Below are 21,565 nucleotides of genomic sequence, written 5' to 3'. Positions count from 1 at the left end.
GAATAAAATAATTCTTAACATAATGTACCACCCAATTGGAGGTGGAAAAAAACAAGGTATAGATCATTTCTTTGTGATAAGTAGTGATAAAGTTATTGGGGAATGAAAGGGAGGAGCACTGAAATAGGAAAATTTTTCTCGTCCATCAGGTGAAAAACACCCGCGGGCTCAAATAGTTAAAGTGTTTCCTAATTTTCCATGCAAGATGCCCTTAGAAAGAAAGCATATTTTATAGGCAAACAGGAGGGAAAAAAACACATCCACCCCTCCTTCAGCCATTGTATTCAGGGCTGCAGCATGATGTGCGCCATCCTCTAGTGATGCCTGGGAATCCCAGCCAAAAAAACAAGTTATTATATTCTAGTAATAGGCTATGTGCGCACATTTTCCTATGGGGGAAATTCCAGGCCCGGTTCCACTGATAAAATCCACGTTATGTCAACAGATCTCCAACTGACCTCAGACCCAGAGAGAAGAGAGAGGGATAGCGGTGAAATCAACAGAATCATTAATGTCTCTGAGCAGTGCGGCCCAGCAGACACAATAATAATAACACTCTGTAATGCAGAAAACTTGGATGGTGCATCCTGTGAAGCTTGCTGGTGTTAAAGTATTACTCCAGGCACTAGTTTTGAATGAGCTTCATGCAGAAGGTGTAAATTTCTCCCAACCTGCAAAATAGCATGACCAGAAAGGGGGGACACTGGAGCTGTTTAAACACTGAACAATTACCACAGCTGGCTGTTGGATAACTAAATCAGTTCCTGTGATTTGCTAATCCCATATTCTGCTTCCTGGGTGGGGCTAATTAGCATATTTGTCAAAATGTGTCATTAGAAATCACAATCATGCAGACCAAAGCAAAACTTTGATAGCCTCTACATCTGTGGTGTCCCACTGAGTGCTGAGGTGAGAGATAAGCAGGGGTCCTGGATCGGGGAGGGGGGACCCCAAGGCCCACCTAGTAGCTGCAGGGGCTTTGAACTAGAGATGTCGCAAACCCGCGGATTTTTGAGAAAAAGTTAGAAAACGGCGAACTTCGCGATCCGCAATAGACTTCAACGGGCAGGCGAACTTTCAAAACTACAAACACTAATTCTGGCCACAAAAGTGATGGAAAAGATGTTTCAAGGGGTCTAACACCTGTAGGGGGGCATGGCGGAGTGGGATACACGCCAAAAGTCCCGGGGAAAATTACGGATTTGACGCAGAGCAGGGTTATAATCCCTAAAAGGCAGAAATCACATTGCATTCCTAAGTTGGAGGCCTAAAGTGCTTGAAAACATCTTGCGTGTGTATTCATGGATCAGGTAGTGTAATTAGAGTACTGCTTCACACTGACACACCAAACTCACCGTGTAACGCACCGCACACAGATGGCCGTGCTGGTGCGCACGTTGGTGAGAGGGCAGGTGATGCTGGCTTTCCAGCCCATATGGTTGGGCTGAGGTAGCTCAATGACAGAACAACAGTGACTTTCCAGCTGATCGAATTTGGTCAGTCCACAATGAAAAAACAACCTTATTTTCTTGGGTGTGCCGCCCAACACACTCATATAGGTCATTGCTTCATTGTGATAAGCAAGCCCCTTCACCGCGGCAAGGTAACGATCAAGAAGGAGAATTGACACATGCACATGCCTTTTGTTTTGTTGTTGCAGCCGCAGTGCAGCCAGAAAAATTAGGCTGGCATGTACATGCACCAAAAAAATTATTATAGCGGCTGCTGCTAGCGCCTTAAAAATTCAAGAATTCACCTGGTTTATCAATGTGCAGTCACACAGGTGCAGTGAAAGCGGATGCACTGACTGCTGGTATATAAAACAGTGTGCTGTCACACAGGTGCAGTGAAAGGTATGCAGTGACTGCTATATAAAACAGCGTGCGGTCACACAGGTGCAGTGAAAAGTGTGCAGGGACTGCTATATAAAACAGTGTGCAGTCACACAGGTGCAGTGAAAGGTATGCAGTGACTGGTATTATAATACAATGTGCAGCAGTCACACTAGGCACTGAATGTGCTGGGCCTGGCACAGTATAGCAATTAGCAAGAACCAGCTGCGACAGGCAGGGCTGTATATGCAGTGTCAGTGGGCCACACACAAAAAAAAACAAAAAAACATCACAAGAACATTAGCTCTCAAAAGAGCTGTTTTGGTGGTGCTTTTCAGCAACAAATATAAACAAGGAGCAAGCTAACAAGAGCCTAATTAAGCTTTCCCTATCTGCAGCCACCTCTCTCCCTTCTCTCACTAAAACAGCAGCACACAGAGTGAGAACATGGCCGACGCTGCTGCCTTATATAAGGGGGGGGGGTTCCAGGAGGGAGTGCAGCCTGATTGGCTGCCATGTGTCTGCTGACTGTGATGTAGGGGGTCAAAGTTTAGCCCAATTATGTAGTATAGGGGGCAGGTGGAACTCGCATAAAGTTCGCGATTTGACGCAAACGTGAACTCGGGTTGTTCGCGCGAATAAGTTCATGTGCGAACCGTTCGGGACATCTCTACATGGAACTTATGCCATTGGTAGTATTATGCCTCTCATTCCTTACCTTTCAGTGTGGAGAACTCTTGTGAGAGCAGAGCAGCTTCCACACAGTAACCTGGTTTCAGCCCCACCCACTCAGTGTCCTAAATGGGCTTTATTCTGTCTGCGTGTATTCCACATGGGACATTTTTAGGCATAGGTAAGCCAGGCCTGCTGGAGGGTGCACCACAAAGCCAGTCTTACCACACTCTGCATTAACTACTGAATGAGCATTTCTGTTTAGCATAACAAAGAAAGCCTGAACAACATAACAGAGATAAAAAAAAGGGTGCCGCCATTGACTTTCATGTTAAATATCATTTGATGGGCGCCCGACGGGAAATTTAGGCGCCTGGTGAATAATAACATTTACAAACATACTTACCATGTAGTAACGTTTACAAACATACTTACCATAGTTATCATTTCTATCTACGTAAGGTTTTATAACTAAAACAATTTTTAGTGGAAAATACTAAATTCCTCAAATAACTAAATATATCAATTTAAAAAATAAGGGAGTTTTAGGGTTAGGCACTACGAGGGGGGGCTTAGGGGTAGGCACCACCAGGCGGGATTTAGGGGTAGGCACCACCAGGGGGATGTTGTGGTTAGGCACCACCAGGGGGTCTTAGGGTTATGCAGCGCCAGGGGGAATTTAGGGTCTTAGGGTTAGGCACCACCAGGGGGTCTTAGGGTTATGCAGCGCCAGGGGGAATTTAGGGTTAGGCACCACGGGGCGGGGGGGATCATAGGGTTAGGCACCACCAGGGGGAATGAATTTAGGGTTAGGCACCACCAGGGGGGACTTAGGGTTAGGCACCACCAGGGGGGTCTTAGGGTTAGGCACCACCAGGGGGGACTTAGGGTTAGGCACCACCAGGGGGGACTTAGGGTTAGGCACCACCAGGGGGGTCTTAGGGTTAGGCACCACCAGGGGGGACTTAGGGTTAGACACCACCGGAGGGGGGGAGGGTTAGGTTATGTTGTAGTAAAATGTTAGTAAAATATAGAAATATAAGCGTACTTATATTTTCTTTTCATTGTTGTAAACGATCTCTCAAGATTTTATTACAAGAAGAAACGATAAAGGAAGGTTATACACAATATTATACAATTATAACGATTATACATATATTATCGTTTTCAGTGTTATAAACAATATTTTTAGATTTTTATTACAACAAGAAATGATAAAATATGGTTACTGACAAAATCATTACATTTCGGCTACACCAGGTGCCCTTTTTTCAGGCGCCCTTTTTAGATGTAGGCTCTATGAGGCCCCTTTCATACTTAGCGTGTCACGTTGCATTGTAGCATTCTGCCCCGCTGCAGCTCGTTGCAGTAGCCATTATTGTCTGTGAAAGTGACGCCACAGTACCCACGGTGCGACACAATGCGATGCAAGTGCTCTGGGCAAAGTAGCACACAGGCTGCTGTGGATTACCCTGCGATTACCTGAAGTGGACCGCAACTCACATGTTAATGTGTTTTTTTTATAATATTAGCACGGCTATTATGCACGGTCACCTTGCCTAGCCCGTTGCAGTGCGATCGTCCAATGCTGTGCAATCGTATTGCTATAGTGTAAAAGGACCCTAGATGGCGTACATATTGTAACACCACCGGTGAGATGGGCACAGGGCAAGCTGAATGACGGCTCTCCCTGCTGCCACTCAAATTCCTGGCAACGTTAAATAATACTGTATTCCTATCCGAGTTGCAGCAATTTGGAGGGAGAAGTAATTTGGGGTCTGGCGATCGCCGAACCCCCAAATTACCCTTTTGCGCCCCACACACTATAGCTTTAGTGGTATAGCGGTGCCCAGATCAGGCTCTCGGTGCCTGGCGCTGAGTGCCAAAATAACCTTAGCCTAAATGTGCTAAATTAATTAAGTAACTGATATAGTTTTAGTTTGCATTGATTATTGCAACTTTTAGATTTTCAGTTCAATACTTCAACCCAGACTGGAGATAGACAGAATGATAGTTTTGCAAAGTTGACCCACCCCCTCCTCCTACCACAACTATTATAGGGAGGGTTTGTTATCTAAGTTTAATGAGCTTGGGCCACTAAAGTGTATCTTGCCTGGAAATAAGTTGTGTCCCTTTCATAGTCATATTTTGAGTGACAACATCATTACTGTATATAACCTTTACATTGGTTATTGGTGTTGGCAAAACTTTTACAGGGGGTTTATGTACAGTATATATATATATATATATATATATATATATATATATATATATATATATATTATACTTTATGTCCAAATCTAGAGTTAACCGAAAGGAACGGGTAGGATTCACCTTTGCAAAGAAGTACCATGTATTGTACTATGTACTAGCCGGATGAATAAGGCTAATAGAGTACTGGTTAAGGGCACTGCCTTTGACATGGGAGACCAGAGTTCAAATCTAGGTCAAGTACCTATTCAGTAAGGAGTTCAAGGGTGGCCTCCTGAGCGCGTCCCAGTGGCTGCAGCTCTTGAGCGGTTTGAGTCCGACAGGAGAAAAGCGCTATACAAATGTTCGGATTATTATTATTATTTTATAACTGGGAAATTGCATGTGCCAGCCTGTTTCTCCTTTCAGCAGCATACATAGATCATTTTGTTGTGATAAGTAGTGATAAAGTTATTGGGGAATGAAAGGGAGGAGCACTGAAATGAGAAAATTCCTCTTATCCATAAGGCTGAAATGGTTAAACAGCCAAGAAACAGTGAGAGGCAGCTGGGGATAAGCCTTTATTGCAGGAAATTTCAAAGGGTCATCAATACTGCTTTGTTTTATAGCTTAAAAGACAGAGTGTGGCTTTAAAACTGCAACAGTGTGATGCAATGTTATAAAACAAAAGCTGAGTAACTGAAAATGAAATATGAGACTCTTTTTCTTTGCTACCAATGTTCTATTCATTATCCGTACTACACATACAATTCATTATATCATAGGTGTTTTTTTTTTTTTTTTTGCTTCAGGTTTGCCTTAAATAAGTCTAAAAAAAAGTGACACGTATCCAGTATTAGTTGCCGATTGGTCCAAACGCTGGCACTTCTCTCTGCTACAAAGAGCCCCTGTTGTGTTGTCCCATTTTTCATTCTGTGGCGGTGCTGCAGTGCAAGGCTGCTGGCATGATGTCACCGGGCATTCTACACAATCCAGTTTCCGGCCTCTTTCTCCACTCACAGAAAACATGTTTTCCACTGGCCCGGCCGGAGGAACAAGCAGAACACAAGGTGTATATAAATATATCTAGCCAGAGTCAGCGACCTCCGCGCTTCCTCTTCAGCTATTGGACGGGGGCTTATTTTGGTGACAGGGCAGGAAGTTGTCTTTGAGACACTCCACAACATGTTTATATGCAGCAGCCATCTGCAGGTCAAAAGTGACTCCCGTAAAGTGGCTGGAAATAAAATAAAATAAAATAATGACACATTTCCAACATTTTTGCACACTTTCCAAAACACAGAGAGAGAAAACAGCAGGCGCCAAAAACATTTTCTGCAACTTGTTTTTCACTTTTTGATTGTTTCCACTTTTGATTCCCCCTCAGCTTATCTGTGCCAACATAAAACCCAAACACAACTTTTTTGTTATTCTTGGAATTTATGTTATGCGTTCCATGTGAACAGGCTAAAATCAAACAGCCTATTACTATACAGGGTGGTTTTAATTACACCTAGTACTTTTAATGTACAGAGTCTCCTCTCTCCTCCAGCTGACCCTGATTTTTGCAATATGCAGTATCTAAGCTCTGTAGATTCTCATTGTTCATGATCGTTTTAAGGATGGACATGGATGGGGGGGGGGGGGGGGGGGTTGGTTAGGGTTAGACATCGGCAGGGCCGGTCCTCTCATTAAGCAAGGTGAAATATTTGCTTCAGGAGCAGAGATTACAGGGGCGGCATGTTTGTATTGTGTTTACACTAAGAACATGCAGTCAGATTAGGAGGAGAAGCGAGAGGAGAGCGGTTAGGAGGTCATCATTGGGGAAAAGCAGCTTGTTGTGCTGTGTGAGGAGTCTGACTTAGTGAGGAGGGGGGAGGCAGGAGAGCAGCAGTGTTCCATTTCACTTGCAAAGCAGAAGGAAGGAGGTGGCACTGCTGTCCTGACTGAGGAGGAACGGAGTGGCTGAGGGTGAGTAGTCTGTTTATCACAGACTCACAGCCAGACAGTGTGCTATTGTGTTGAGCTGCAGCATGTTATGAAAGAACATTAACCCCCCTGGCGTTACAATAAAATCGCCAGGGTTGCGGCGCAGCACTTTAAATTTTTTTTTTTAAATCATGTAGTTAGCCTAGCGCTAGCAACATGATAGTAGCTGTGCAGTGGCATCCCCCCACCCCTTCCGATCGCCTCCGGCGATCTCCTGTTTGGCTTCCCCGTCGCCATGGCGACAATCGGGATGACGTCATCCACGTCATGGCATCTGGGGGAGTCCCGATCCACCCCTTAGCGTAGCCTGGCGGTGATTGGCCAGGCTGCGCAAGGGGTCTCGGGGGGGCCTCTAACACTGCGTGTAGTGGCGAATCGGCACGGAGCGGCAGCGATCGGCTTGTACACGCAGCTAGCAAAGTGCTAGCTGCGTGTAACAAAGCAAACCGGGTGCAAATCGGCCCACCAGGGGCTGAGAAATCCTCCGTGGCGGCTTACCCCGAGCCCAGCTCGGGGTTACCGCTAAGGAGGTTAAATAAAGCAGAGTAAATTGTTGGGTGCTGTGCGATCATTTCAAATCGGGAAGGGGGGCGCATCCTCCTCACAAGTTTGCCTCGGGCAGCATAAAGTCTAGATCCGGCCCTGGGCATCCGAAGGTGGGTGGTTAAAGTTGGGCCCCGGAGCGGGGGTGGTTAGTGTTAGGCACCAGTAGACGGAGAGCTCTATGTGTAAAATATCTGAATATAAATTAGCCCTGCAAAATAGTAATATATCAGCAAATTTACCAATATTCTACTAGCGACTATTTCCTTGCATGTAAGTGATAATATATATTTTGACAATTTGATTCTCAATTTTTTTAATAAAGCATATTTGGTCAACACCTTTGCTTACTACGGCTGCATTCTGTAACATGCAGTATTACCTTCATCCGAAAGAGAAGGCTACAAATAGGTGAACATGAACCCCGTCACAGTTCAGTGGCCTCTCACTAAGCCTGTGAGGTGTTGGGTGCTTCTTAAGCCTCATCTACACGGTACAATTTTCCGTCAGATTGCATCTATTCGATGGATCTATTAGATAATTTCCAACTGATCCAACCGGATTGCAATGGATTTTGCAATAGATTTTGGGTACTTATCAATGCAAAATGAGTCGCAAAATTGATCTAAAAAAATGTGGACATCAACACACGATACAATTATCTTATAAGATCACCGGTCGATCTGATCGAAAATTGTACTGTATAGATGAGGCTTTACTTTCTGAGATGAATGGTTTGTCTGCTGTGCTGCTTCCTCATTGGTTAAAACTATTTATAATGCCTAGTACAAACCATGCAATTTCCCATTAGATGGGTTAAGGCCCGGTTCACACTTGCGGTGACCCTCCGGAATCGCCGTGCCGGAGCCACACCGCTTGCAGAACGGACGGAACGGACGCACGGCATAGCAATGAAAGCCTATGCGTCCGTTCACATGCGTCCGTTCTGCCGAACCGGAGCCGGACCGGATCCGGGCCGGATCGGGACTCCGGCCTCCGTTCCAACATGCGCTATTTTTTCATCCGGCTCCTCCGGCAGCCGTATCCGGGGCGGAGCCGGACTGCACCATCCGGCCAATACACACCAATGGGAACCGGAGAGCGCACAACACACTGGCTGAGAAATCCGGATGTTCTACCCCACTTCCTATGGGGATTGTTGCGGCGATATTGGATGGGGACACATGGGCAAGTATTTTGGAGTGGAGCAGCACAGCTGGATCCGGATCCGGAGATGTTGGCAGCATGTCGGAGGTGGAGGTGAGTGCTAAACAGCAGAGGGCCTGATTCCACAGGTCCCCCTTCTGCTGACCTCCCAGACCCCAACATTTTTTTTGTTTTTAACGTAACTTTTGCCAAACGGATCCGGATCGCATCCTGATGGACACCTGATGCAACCTGACCGGATCGGATCCGGATCAGAACCGTACGGTTCCGATCCGGATCCGGTCCGGATCCGGTCAGGTCATCCGGTCCGTTTGGCAAACAACCGCTAATGTGAACCGGGCCTTAATCGATCATTTCTGACAGGTCCAATCAGGTTTCCAATCAATTTTCTGATCGATTTTGTTCAGAAGCAATCGGAAAAGCAATTTTGGAAAATTAATTCCGAAACCTGATTGGACCTGTCATAAATTATCGATTTGACCCTTTGATCTGATGAGATATTGCATGGTGTGTACCAGGCATTAGAGGTCCTATGAGAAAGGCTATACACTCATGAGGAAGCATCCCAATCACTGCTGCTTGGTAAAGTATGTGGTGGCAGGAAGCCAAAAGTCATTTTTTTCAAATCCTCTCCAAATATTTAACTAGCATGCCCCTGTATTTCCTTCAAGCCCCAAATCCCACAGGAGCTGATATTTATATATAGATGCCACTGGATTATGTGGCAGGGTGCTGCAGATGTGACATTCAGTGGCAGCAGAAAATTCAAATAAGCCCACTGAACTTGCAGCAGCACCACCTTTAGGGATCATCCTGTCGTGTCTATAGATGTAAGCGGGGCCAGCAGGGTTAAATCAGCTGAACTTCAAACCTTGAAGAGATTGATGCGGCTGGAAAATTGGGAAAATACTAAAGCACACCTAAACCAGGGGAAAATAAGATGATTTTAACTTTTCTGTGGCTTCTTCCAGACCCCTGTAGTCTTTGAGGCTCCTCAGTGTCCTTTGGGGCATCTCTGTTGTGCTGCTGTCTCCCCAGTGAAAGTCTCCAATCACTACGGGTTGCGTGATATGGCGCTTGCACTATCCCGGATCCACATGCGCTTTTTTTTTTACCTGTGCTGGTCATTTTTCTTCCCAGTAACAGATTCTTGTTCATATATAATGTAACTGCTAATTTATTACTTTAATTATTTTGTTATTAATATTTAATTATTTTCTTTGTATATCCATGGCCGGATTTCAGGCAAGGCCGCAAAGGCCATGGCCTAGGCCCCAGGAAAGCAATGGGCGGGCTGTGGGCAGCAGGGTGGCAGTAGCAGTTGGCCTGCTGAATATTTGTCCTGTTACACAGAGTTTGCACATAGCGGTGGGCAGCTACCAACAGCCAGATCTGGCACTCGGGGAATGAAGGGGCAGCAGAACGGGCACTTACAGTGATCTCTGAGCTGCCTGGCACTCACTGAATGTGCTCTCGTCAAGGAGCTTACAATCTAATCTCTGCCATCATGTCACTAACTCTCTTCAGAGGAGCTTATAATGTAATTCCTGCCATCGCTTCACTAACTGTCCTCAGAGGAGCTTATAATCTAATCTCTGTCATGTTGGGGGGAGGGGGTGGGAGCATGTAGTCAGTGCGGGGGCAGCTGGTGATAGTGGGCCCTGGGCAGTAAAAAGTATAAATCCGGCCCTGTGTATATCCACACTTTCTTTGTACTGTTTTTACTGTTAGTGGTACATTTGTTATTATCACTCTTACTGGTTTGTTGATGTTGGCGAACCGTTCGCCAGCGAATCTCTATGGGCCGCCACTACTACTCATGACTTCACGCACATGCGCAGAATGTGCCCGGCAACAGGCGCGCGATCAAGGACGCGCACCGCCGGCCCAGCGCAGCCGTACTACTCCGGGTCATAGCGACCAGGAAGTAGTACAGGGTGGGGGTTCGCCAGCGAACAGTTCCCGAACTGTTCGCTGACATCTCTAATTATTAGCTGCTGTTTTTATTAATATCATCATCCATATTACTGTTATAATTATACTACATTCAGGAGGATTGTAACCACTATTTTTCTTTTTTTATTGTTTTATTTATACTATTGCTGCTGTGAATCTTACATTTGTTATTTTTTACATCACAGGCAGTCCCCTACTTATAAACAGGTTCTGTCCCGGTAGGTGGTTTGTAAGTTGAATGTGTTTGCAAGTTGAGTCTATGTTAAACATTAAAAGTGGGTAAATGATTTACTTTCAGCCCAGCAACTGATATAGTTTAAAAGGAAATAAATATGGCACCTTCCATATACCTCTTGCTACAGGTTCCCTTTGAAAAGGCACTGTAACAACATATAGTAGAATGCAGTCCTGGTTTTAGCATCAGAACCACTTCCTATAGCTTAACTGCATTGCTGTATATAGTATGTAGCCCCGCCCTCCCACTGATGTTTAGCCTAGGCTGTTTAGCTATGTGGAATTCTCTCCCCCTGAGCAACCTTTAAAGCAGGAATGTCAAACATAAAATCAAATTCCATTTACCCACTGCTGTGTGTTTAATATGTAGTCTACAACCTGACCCTGCATGCATTGCAAGCATTCCAATATAATCATAAATGTTTCTGCTGTAATAAATCTTATCTCGGTCAGCCTGTTTCTGATTGGTACATTGCCTGGGAGAAGAAAGCTTGTTATCTCCCCACCCACATTCCTGCTCCTCCCTCATTGGCTGAGAGCAGTTCAGTGTGACAAGAGACTTGGAAGGGATGCACCTCACCCCTCTGCAGAAGCTGCTAAAATACGATCTATGCTGTGCTCACACGTGTTTACAAAGCAAGCTAGATATGACAGTGCAGTTTCTAGAAGGAAAAAAAGAGTAAGGGAGGAAATTACATCAGGATTGGCTTCAGTCAGGTAGTAAAGATGGAAAATGTCTGAAACAGTTTTCTCTTAATTTACTTTATAAAATTCACTGAAATCAAAACGTGAACAGTACAATACATATGTTATGTAAGTATTTATCTACTTATGTATGTGTTTTTTATCCTGGGATAGTACAACTATCCAGGGGCGTAACTAGGCCCCACCGGGCCCCCCTGCAGATTTTCAGAGCGGGCCCCCTCCCCCCCTGGGGCCCGCTCGTGGCCGGTTTTTGGGTGCTGGAGGGGTAGCAGCATGAGGGGAAAGCCTTGCCCACAGTCGGCGGGGAGAGGGGAAGTTCCCCCCTCTCCCTCACCTCGGGGCTCTCCCCTCTGCGCTCCCCTCCAGCTAGTGAACGTGTGTGGGCAGCGGGCAGCAGCGGCGGCAGGATACATACCTTCTTCCTTGCGTTCCATCGCCGCCTTCTCGCTCTAGCGGCTGACGTCACTTCCGGAAGCGGCCTATTGTTACGCCCCTGCAACTATCCCTATTGCGTTAAAGAGAAACCGTAACCAAAAATTGAAGTTCGTCCCAATCAGTAGCTGATATCCCCTTTCCCAGAAGAAATATTTTCCTTTTCACAAATGGATCATCAGGGGGTCTGTATGGCTGATATTCTGGTGAAACCCCTCCCACAACGTGATGTCAGGACCATGGTTCTGTGGGAGGCTCGATGCATTGTGGGAAATAACAGCTGTTAACAGCTGTTTCCAACTACCAAAAAAGCAAGCAGCATCTCCTTCCACTGACCTCACCTGCCAGCAGTAAAAATGTCACCATGTGATAAATGTCAGAATGTAAATCAGGGAGAGGAAATATTTTACAATGGGAAAACATTGACTAAATCATTTATACATAATTATTGTAAAAATTAAGCACTTTTTTATTACATTATTTTCACTGGAGTTCCTCTTCAAGTACTTTTTATATCACGGTCAGTGATGTGCGAATATGCCAATAGTCTTTTCGCATTCAATTTCGTGAAAATAATGTTAAATTCAACTTTAGAGCGAAAATGCCATTGAAAATCATTTTGTAATTGGTTTGTGATTTTTTGCATTCTTCATGAATTTTCGTGCTAAAAATGAACGATTTTGCAATTTTCGAGATTTTTTAAAAATCCAGTTTGGGTGAATTATCACCATATTGTATTTTCACAAATATTTTCTCAAAATCCAAAATTTTTGTGAAGATTTGCAAGCAACACTGGTCATGACTCACGGTCTACAGTGGATCACTACAGTGTACCATGTCCCAGGGGAGTACTAATAAGGCTTCAAATGTTGTCCCGTACTTTACAGATGCCAAAGACGCATGAGCACCCCTGTATCAGAGTGTATATTTACCGATAATCCCTGGCACCATGATTTAGGGACCGTGTGCTGCTTTCATGGACCTGACCAAAATCGGACCTGCAAACTACAAAGTCTTTACTGAAAGCCCTGACAGATAATGTCCTGTTGTATAATAATACCCCCATCCTATAGCTCGTAGGCAGAATGTGGCCGGAGTGGAGAGGGTTAATGCAGTTCCTCTCTATCCAGGTTCCCTGAGAAATGGCTCCTCGCCTCCAGGAAACTGGAAGGGCTTTTCCTGTTATGAAGATTGCAGGGTTACTTCACTGCAGTCACACGGGCTGCACAGACACGGGCAGGAAATGGTGACAGGAGCGCTGTGTACTGGTGCTGCAGAGCTCTGCCTGACTGCACTCCAGGCTGTATCATAACTCACATTGCCTAATGCAGCCGAGGATGTCGGTAATCCAGTACCTTGGACAAGAGTATATTGCCGGCCCTTGGAGCCAATACATAATTCAAACCCCAATATCCCCCGGTTCCACCTGACTTAAAGTGTACCTGTGAGGGAAAAAAACAAAGTTAGATACCTCAGTAGAGGGAAGCCTCAGGATAATCCAGAAGCTTAGTCCATCCTCCTTGCCCACACCGATCCAGCGCTGGGACCAGGGGCAGCTCAAGGCTCTTGGTGGCCCTGGACAGAAAAAGAGTTGTGGCCCCACCAATGTCAATATGCAATGGCATAGCTAAGGAGCTATGGGCCCCAGTGCAAGTTTTACATTGCCCCCCCCCCCCTGCACTCTATACATAGCAATTAATACGGCCCTCCAACACCTGCCAAGGACAACCACAGTGTCAGAGGTGCAAGAAGGGCATTGGGAAGAGTTTATTAATGATTACTACTATTCAAAGCATCTATAGAAGTGATTATTACCAGCACAGGACCAATAAAGAGCTAATACTGCGGTTGAGAGAGGGATCCTCAGGGCCCAAGAGCCCCAGTGTTGTCTCAACCTCTGCACCCCCTATTTCTTTGCCACTGTCAATATGGTATCTTATGCATGGTAAATGGCCACGTCCCTTGTGGAGACTCCAAAGCCCCCTTGTGCTCATGAAATGTGCCACTGCGTTTTGCCTCCGCCCCCACTGTCTCAGAGTGTGGTGTCCTTTTGCCACGCTGCCGGGGTTGGAGCCAATGGGAATGACCTCCCAGCAACTAGGTTGCAGACAGTGCCCTTACTAGTGAAGCACGCAGGTGCAGGCACAGCACACAGATGCGGTGTCACTGTGACCTGCTGTGCTGCAGTGGCGTGTGCAGCCATAGTGACCAGGAGTGAGTCACCTGCGCAGTAGAGCAGACCTAATTGAGCTCGGCTACTTCCACCTGAGCCCATCAGAAACCTGCTTCTGCACCTGCACTGGGGCCGGGGAAGGTAAATATTGCAGGCACTGCAGTGGCGCCACAGCCGACATCCTTGTGGAGTCTTTATACACATACTAGTTTCTTGTTGGCTGTGGTTTGCGGGGCTTCCAGAGCTGGGTCGAAGGGACGGAGGAGACTAAACTAAGCTGCTTCCTACCTGTTGCCCTCCTAATAGACCTAACAACCCTGCATTCAAGGTTTACTGATGAAACTCTAACACAATAACCATTCACACGATCTGACTGAAAAGCTTATATAAACCTCCTCGAACCTTAGAAGGTCCTGGTCTCTGCAGTCCCCAAACTAGGGGTGCTTACCTGATGTGCTCAATAATTAGGTGCATTGGCATTGCATCAAAATCATCAGCACTGAGATTAATTATTTTTATTTATTATTAATTATTTTAAGAACCCAAAACCTGCAACGCCAAAGCTCTATATGGACTGTTCAGGCTCTAGAACTCACACAGTATACTGAAGAGGAGGTTTTCACTGTACATGTGCTCTGTTTTCACAAATATGCACTCTCCTGCAAGCTGGTGCCATCATGCTGCTGAGTAAGTGGTTTTCACCAGAAGCGTAGCTAGGGTTTTCAGCGCCCGGGGACAAAGTCAGTTTTTGCACCCCCCTCTGGACAAAACAGCATGGCCATGCATCAGAATGTCGTTGTGGTCATGGGTGGAGTCAAATATACAAATGCTGTTTACAGTGTTCTCCCCAGAATTTTTTTCTAGCTGGGTGGCATGAAAAAGTAGCCGGGTGGGTGACACGGGAGAATATAAGGCCGGTGCTTCTCTGCTTACTGCATAAGAGGAGGTTCGCCAATGACAGCCGGGTGCTCACCAAAATGGAGCACCCGGCTAAAAATGCCTGGGGAAAACACTGTGTTTAGATAGCCAGATGTGCTCCCTTTCTCCCCATTTAGATAGCCAAATGTGCCCTTTTCCCCTATTCAGATAGCCTGATGTGCCCCCCTTTATATAGCCAAATGTGCCCCACTTTAGATAGCCATATGTTCCCCCCTCTAGATAGCCAGATGTGCCCCCACTTTGATAGCCAGATGTGCCCTACTTTTTGTGCTGCTGTTAACAGTTCTGCATTCCTCTACAGAGGCAGAGAGAGAAGCAGGGGCACTTCGGGAAGCCAGTGAGCCGTCTCACGCATGTACAGGTGCAGTGACTGTGCTGAGCTCCCTCACAGTGCTGCGCCTGGGGACGTATGTCCCCCCTTGCACCCCCATAAATACGCCACTGGCTTCCACTGGGTCAGAAAACACAATTGCCCAGGGCCCCAAGCTCCCTTGGAGCTCCAAAAGTCAGACTGTATAGGTCACAAGTGTACTGTTAGTACAGTATGAAAATTGAAGGGGCCCTACATTCTGTTTTACCCACGGCCCCATTTTACCTAAAACCATCTCTGGGTAGGGATACTGGATTGTGATCTCCCGTAGAGAAACATTTAAATGGATATTGGATTATGCTACAAATTTTTTTTTCTCGTTGATACATGGGGTTAAATATTAGCGCGTCTTTATGCGGACCACTAATTTCATCCCCCTTATTATTCCGCAACTTGTTAGCTGAAGAAATATTTATGTCCAGTAAGTCGGAGGTGACTGATGTGATCTGGGAATTAGCTGTTCGACAGCGAGCCGCTAGCACGGAACAAGGAAATGTAATTCAAACCCGTGTCATTTATATCGTATGGCGAAAGGGGGAGTAGGAGGAAGCTTTCGATTAATTCCTCCCACTTCTATACCCTAACAATTTATAGTAACCGGGCCGCGGGCCCGCTCCACTTTCTAATCTTCGGACGCGGAGGCTGTCCAGGTGATTACGCAGGATTCCGAGGCTCGACAGCTACGTAATTATTTTCTGGAGGACGATGTGACTTAGTGGCGAGAATTCCTCTATTGATCCGTCTATAGTGTTTACACAGTGGAAAATCATTTTACAAAGTCTAACACCCCCACCTGTCCGGCATGGTAATAACTGTAATACATCATCAGCAAAATTGCCTCACATTATTATTATTTCGCTCATAGGAATGCACATATATTAGCATTAGTAACTCGTAGTCTGATAAAACAAAATTTGTCCTAATTATTGTAGTTTAATGGGGGAGCTCAGGGGAAGCTGGCAGAGATGGCGCTGACTGGAGGATGAGGTTTATTGTGACTGTGGTCACTTTCTGGTGGAGATTCTGTACAGGTGATGGAGAAGCAGCAGCAGAAACCAGGCCCAGTTTACCCATCTCCTGGTTACTCTTCTGCCAATGTCATGAGTTCAGTGAGAGCTGAGGGGGTCACCACGGTGTGACACTTCCTTATGCAATTAATGAAAGCACAGGAAATGGTTCTCCACGACAATGAATCATTGTCACTTGAGTTTCAAGACTATGATACACTGATACCATGGTTCCTTGGCAATGTCACCCTGGTGGCTGGATAGTGTAAGGGCTCTGCCTCTGACACAGGAGACCAGCGTTCAAATCTCTACTCTTCCTGTTCAGTAAGCCAGCACCTATTCAGCAAGGAGGCCTTGGGCTAGACTTCCTAACACTGCTACTGCCTACTAAGCGCACCCTTGTGGCTGCAGCTCTGGCACTTTGAGTCCACCAGGAGAAAAGCGTAATATAAATGTTATTTGTCTTGTCTTGACACAAGGGATCCCAGAGTATTGTCACACTGACACATTGGGGATCCCAGAGCAATGTCGCACTGACATATGGGGATCCCAGAGTATTGTCACACTGACACACTGGGGATCCCAGAGCACTGTCACACTGACACATGGGGATCCCAGAGCAATGTCGCACTGACATATGGGGATCCCAAAGAACTGTCACATTGACACATGGGGACCCCAGAGCATACCTCCCAACATTTTGAGATGAGAAAGAGGGACACTTAAGCCACGCCCCTGCCACACCCCTGATCATGCCCCAATCACACCCCTAGTCACGCATACCATAAAGATTTCCTAAGAAAAATATATGTAGCCAGGTGTATAGGTCTCCCCAGTATACATAGCCAGGTGTATAGGTCTCCCCAGTATATGCAGCCAGGTGTATAGGTGTCCCCAGTAGATGTATCCAGGTGTATAGGTCTCCCCAGTATAGCCAGGCGCATAGGTCTCCCCAGTATATGCAGCCAGGTGTATAGGTCTCCCCAGTATATGCAGCCAGGTGTATAGGTCTCCCCAGTATATGAAGCCAGGTGTATAGGTCTCCCCAGTATATGTAGCTAGGTGTATAGGTCTCCCCAGTATATGCAGCCAGGTGTATAGGTCTCCCCAGTATATGCAGCCAGGTGTATAGGTCTCCCCAGTATATGCAGCCAGGTGTATAGGTCTCCCCAGTATATGCAGCCAGGTGTATAGGTCTCCCCAGTATAGCCAGGCGTATAGGTCTCCCCAGTATAGCCAGGTATATAGGTGTCCCCAGTAGATGTAGCCAGGTGTATAGGTCTCCCCAGTATAGCCAGGTGTATAGGTCTCCCCAGTATATGCAGCCAGGTGTATAGGTCTCCCCAGTATATGCAGCCAGGTGTATAGGTCTCCCCAGTATAGCCAGGTGTATAGGTCTCCCCAGTATATGCAGCCAGGTGTATAGGTCTCCCCCGTATAGCCAGGCGTATAGGTCTCCCCAGTATAGCCAGGTGTATAGGTGTCCCCAGTAGATGTAGCCAGGTGTATAGGTCTCCCCAGTATAGCCAGGTGTATAGGTCTCCCCAGTATATGCAGCCAGGTGTATAGGTCTCCCCAGTATATGCAGCCAGGTGTATAGGTCTCCCCAGTATATGCAGCCAGGTGTATAGGTCTCCCCAGTATATGTAGCCAGGTGTATAGGTCTCCCCAGTATAACTAGGCGTATAGGTCTCCCCAGTATATGTAGCCAGGTGTATAGGTGCCCCCAGTATATGCAGCCAGGTGTATAGGTCTCCCCAGTATATGCAGCCAGGTGTATAGGTCTCCCCAGTATATGCAGCCAGGTGTATAGTTCTCCCAAGTATAGCCAGGTGTATAGTTCTCCCCAGTATATGCAGCCAGGTATATAGGTGCCCCCAGGAAGTGAGGCAGCCAGTGAAAGGGAGCTGGTAGCAAAGTGGCGGAGAAGGGGGGGAGGTCTCCCCCCTCCCCTTCCCTCACCTTGGGGCTCCCTTTCCTGGCTCTCCCTTCCTGATTAATGTGTCTCCTCCGATGGTGCAGCGGCTGACAGCAGGCGGGGAGGACTTACCGCTGTCCTTCCAGCTGGCAGAGGGAGCTGTGATCTGTGCGTCGCTAGTCTGGTCTTGAGTAGACCAGACTTGCGACGCACAGATCACAGCTCTCTCCGGCGGCTGCGTAACAGCGGTAAGTCCTCCCCGCCCGCTGTCAGCCGCTGCACCATCAGAGGAGACACATTAATCAGGAAGGGAGAGCCAGGAAAGGGAGCCCCAAGGTGAGGGAAGGGGGGGAAGACTTCCCCCCTTCTCCGCCACTTTGCCACCAGCTTCCTTTCACTGGCTGCCTCCCTTCCTGCACAAATAGTTAGTCCGCCCCTGCATCTGACCCCCCAGCCAGCCGGGACACTGGGGGGTCAGAGTGGGATAGCCCTCCCAAATCGGGTCAGTCCCGACGAAAACGGGACGGTTGGGGACTATGCCAGAGTACTGTCACACTGACACATGGGGATCCCACAGAGCTGTCACACTGAAACATGGGGATCCCAGAGTACTGTCACACTGACACATGGGGACCCCAGAGTACTGTCACACTGACACATGGGGATCCAAGGGAACTGTCACACTGACACATGGGGACCCCAAAGTACCAGAGGGCCCAACCGTCCCGATCTCGTCGGGACTGTCACGATTTGGGGAGGCTCTCCCGCTATCACGGTATGAGCCTCCTAAGTCCCGGCGGCAGTGGGCAGCAGTAAAAAAAAAATGATCGAAGCGCCAGCCGCGTCTAAGTGGTATGCGGCCATAGCATTACTACCTCCCTCCTTCCCTTGAGATCTGCCCCCCTGTGTCCCCCGTTAGCAGAGTGCGCAGCGAGCAGAGCGGGCTGTCATTATTTGTGTCCATGCACGAGTACCGATGTCCGGCTTCACTCTGCTTCCTGTGACGTCACAGGAAGCTGGATGAAGACACGGTACTCGTGCATGGACGCAGGTAAGATGACAGCCTGCTCCTCTCGCTGCGCACTCTGCTAACGGGGGACACAGGGGGGCAGATCTCAAGGGAAGGAGGGAGGGAGGTAGTTAGTAATGCTATGGCCGGCATCCCGCATCCCACTTAGGCGCGGCTGGCGCCTCGATCATTTTTTTGGCACCCATCCTCACCCTCCTCCCCACCCACGGGCACCTTTACCCTCCTCCCCACCCACGGGCAGGGTGTATGAGGGTATATTTAGTAAAAAAAGAATAAGGGCATAAATATTAATAAAAAAAAAATCTTCAAAAAACGATGGTAGACGTGTCCTGGGGTGTGGTAGGGGTGTGGCCAGTGTCCCGGTTTCTTAGTTTAAAATGTTGGGAGGTATGCAGAGTACTGTCACGCTGACACATGGGGACCCCAGAGTACTGTCACACTGACACATGGGGACCCCAGAGTACTGTCACACTGACACATGGGGACCCCAGAGTACTGTCACACTGACACATGGGGACCCCAGAGTACTGTCACACTGACACATGGGGACCCCAGAGTACTGTCACAGTGACACATGGGGATCCCAGAGTACTGTCACACTGACGCATGGGGACCCCAGAGTACTGTCACACTGACACATGGGAATCACAGAGTACTGTCACACTGACACATGGGGATCCCACAGAGCTGTCACACTGACACATGGGGATCCCACAGAGCTGTCACACTGACACATGGGGATCCCAGAGTACTGTCACACTGACACATGGGGATCCCAGAGTACTGTCACACTGACACATGGGGATCACAGAGTACTGACATATAGGGATCCCACAGAGCTGTCACACTGACACATGGGGATTCCAGGGAACTGTCAAACTGACACATGGGGATCCCAGGGAACTGTCAAACTGACACATGGGAATCCCAGAGTACTGTCACACTGACACATGGGGATCCCAGAGTACTGTCGCACTGACACATGGGGATTCCAGGGCGATTTTGTCACTTAAAGGGAACCTGTAGGGAAAAAAGTGCCCAATTTAGGTAATTACCTCAATAGAGGGAAGCCTCTGGATCAGTGCTGGAACATCTACAAGGCAAGCATAGGCAGTTGCCTAGGGCCTGGAGTGAGTCTAGGGGCCTGGTGGATGCCACTGCTAGCCCCCACCAAATCTAACAAAAAAAAAAAGCCAGGTGATCATCAGCGATGGGCAAAATCTGCTATCTTGCCTAGGGCCCTTTTCATCTTAATCAATTTCTGAACCGGATGAACAGAGGCTTCCCCCGCCCCTCCGCTACGTTTCTCCGTTGTGCACTCAAAAAATCTCTGGCCCCTTAAAGTGGACCCGAACTCTTGAGAGAAAACAGAGAAATACACCCTGTATATATTTAGAGACTTTAGCCTGTCTAATGCCCCCTCATCTGTGATTAATCACAAGTTGTAATTTGATCTTAATCCTGTGTTGCATGACTGCCATGGCAGATGAGCTCATTTGAAAGCACAGGCTGTTAATATGTCCGCTTCCATGAAAGCAGGAAGTTCACACACTGCAGATTTATTGCAGGATTTGAATCAGCTGTAACACAGAAATGTTTGTGGTTTAAAGATTATTATGCTGTTGTGTTTTTTTCAGAGCACAGATGAGTTCTGAGTTCAGGTCTGCTTTACCATCCTTTGACTTTGTAATCAGTGATTACTATGATTGGCTCACAGTAGTCACAAGGATAGGAGCCAATTAAATTGGCTCCTGACTGAGATATGGAGCTCTGCTGTCAGTGTGACAGCAGAGCGAGCGGATTGCATCGACGAGAGAGCGGCGCACATGACGGGAATGGCAGGTGCGCAGAATGCGGAAGTTGAGATCTACATCCTGGCAGGCTTAGACGGACATAAACAGGACGTAGATTTAAACTAAGCTGGTCCGAAAGTGGTTAAAATGCTGCATGCAGACCGATTGAGATTGTGGCAAATCACAAACACTGCTTCGGGATCACGGCCATTCACTTTCAGCAACAACGTGCTTTTAGAATCGCCGACAATTCCTAGAAAGCATAAATCGTTGCTGAAAGCACTCCGATGGCTCCCAGGCGATAACAATCTTATGTGTGTAATAGCAATTTATGGCAGTTTAACGCCTTGTTACTTTGGCTCAGGGTGAGCCGAACGATGGCGAAATTCCTGGCGGCATTAATTAGTATTCCCCCTCTGAGTCGTAGCAACGCAGAGGGAAAAGTAATCCAGTGTCTGGCAATCAATAGAACCCCAAATTACTGCTGCGCGGGGCACATACTATAGTGTCGCTCTATTCAGGCGATACGCAGCACGTGCCGTACGCCAAGAAGCCCTGCCTCCTATTATACAAATGCTTCTAGAGGTTACAAAAATATATTATTTCTAAAAGCAA

General features: G+C 47.2%; 1 protein-coding gene across 4 annotated transcripts in view; it reads left to right on the top strand.

Moving 5' to 3' along the window:
* Positions 1-21,565, top strand: part of FGD5 (FYVE, RhoGEF and PH domain containing 5) — a 321,938-nt gene that overhangs the window by 73,098 nt on the left and 227,275 nt on the right. The gene's annotated exons all lie outside the window — the stretch shown is intronic.

This window comes from Hyperolius riggenbachi, chromosome 9, assembly GCF_040937935.1.
Source record: "Hyperolius riggenbachi isolate aHypRig1 chromosome 9, aHypRig1.pri, whole genome shotgun sequence".
NCBI lineage: Eukaryota > Metazoa > Chordata > Amphibia > Anura > Hyperoliidae > Hyperolius > Hyperolius riggenbachi.
The sequence above is the reverse complement of the archived record's forward strand: the minus strand, read 5'-3'. Positions and strand labels throughout refer to the sequence as shown.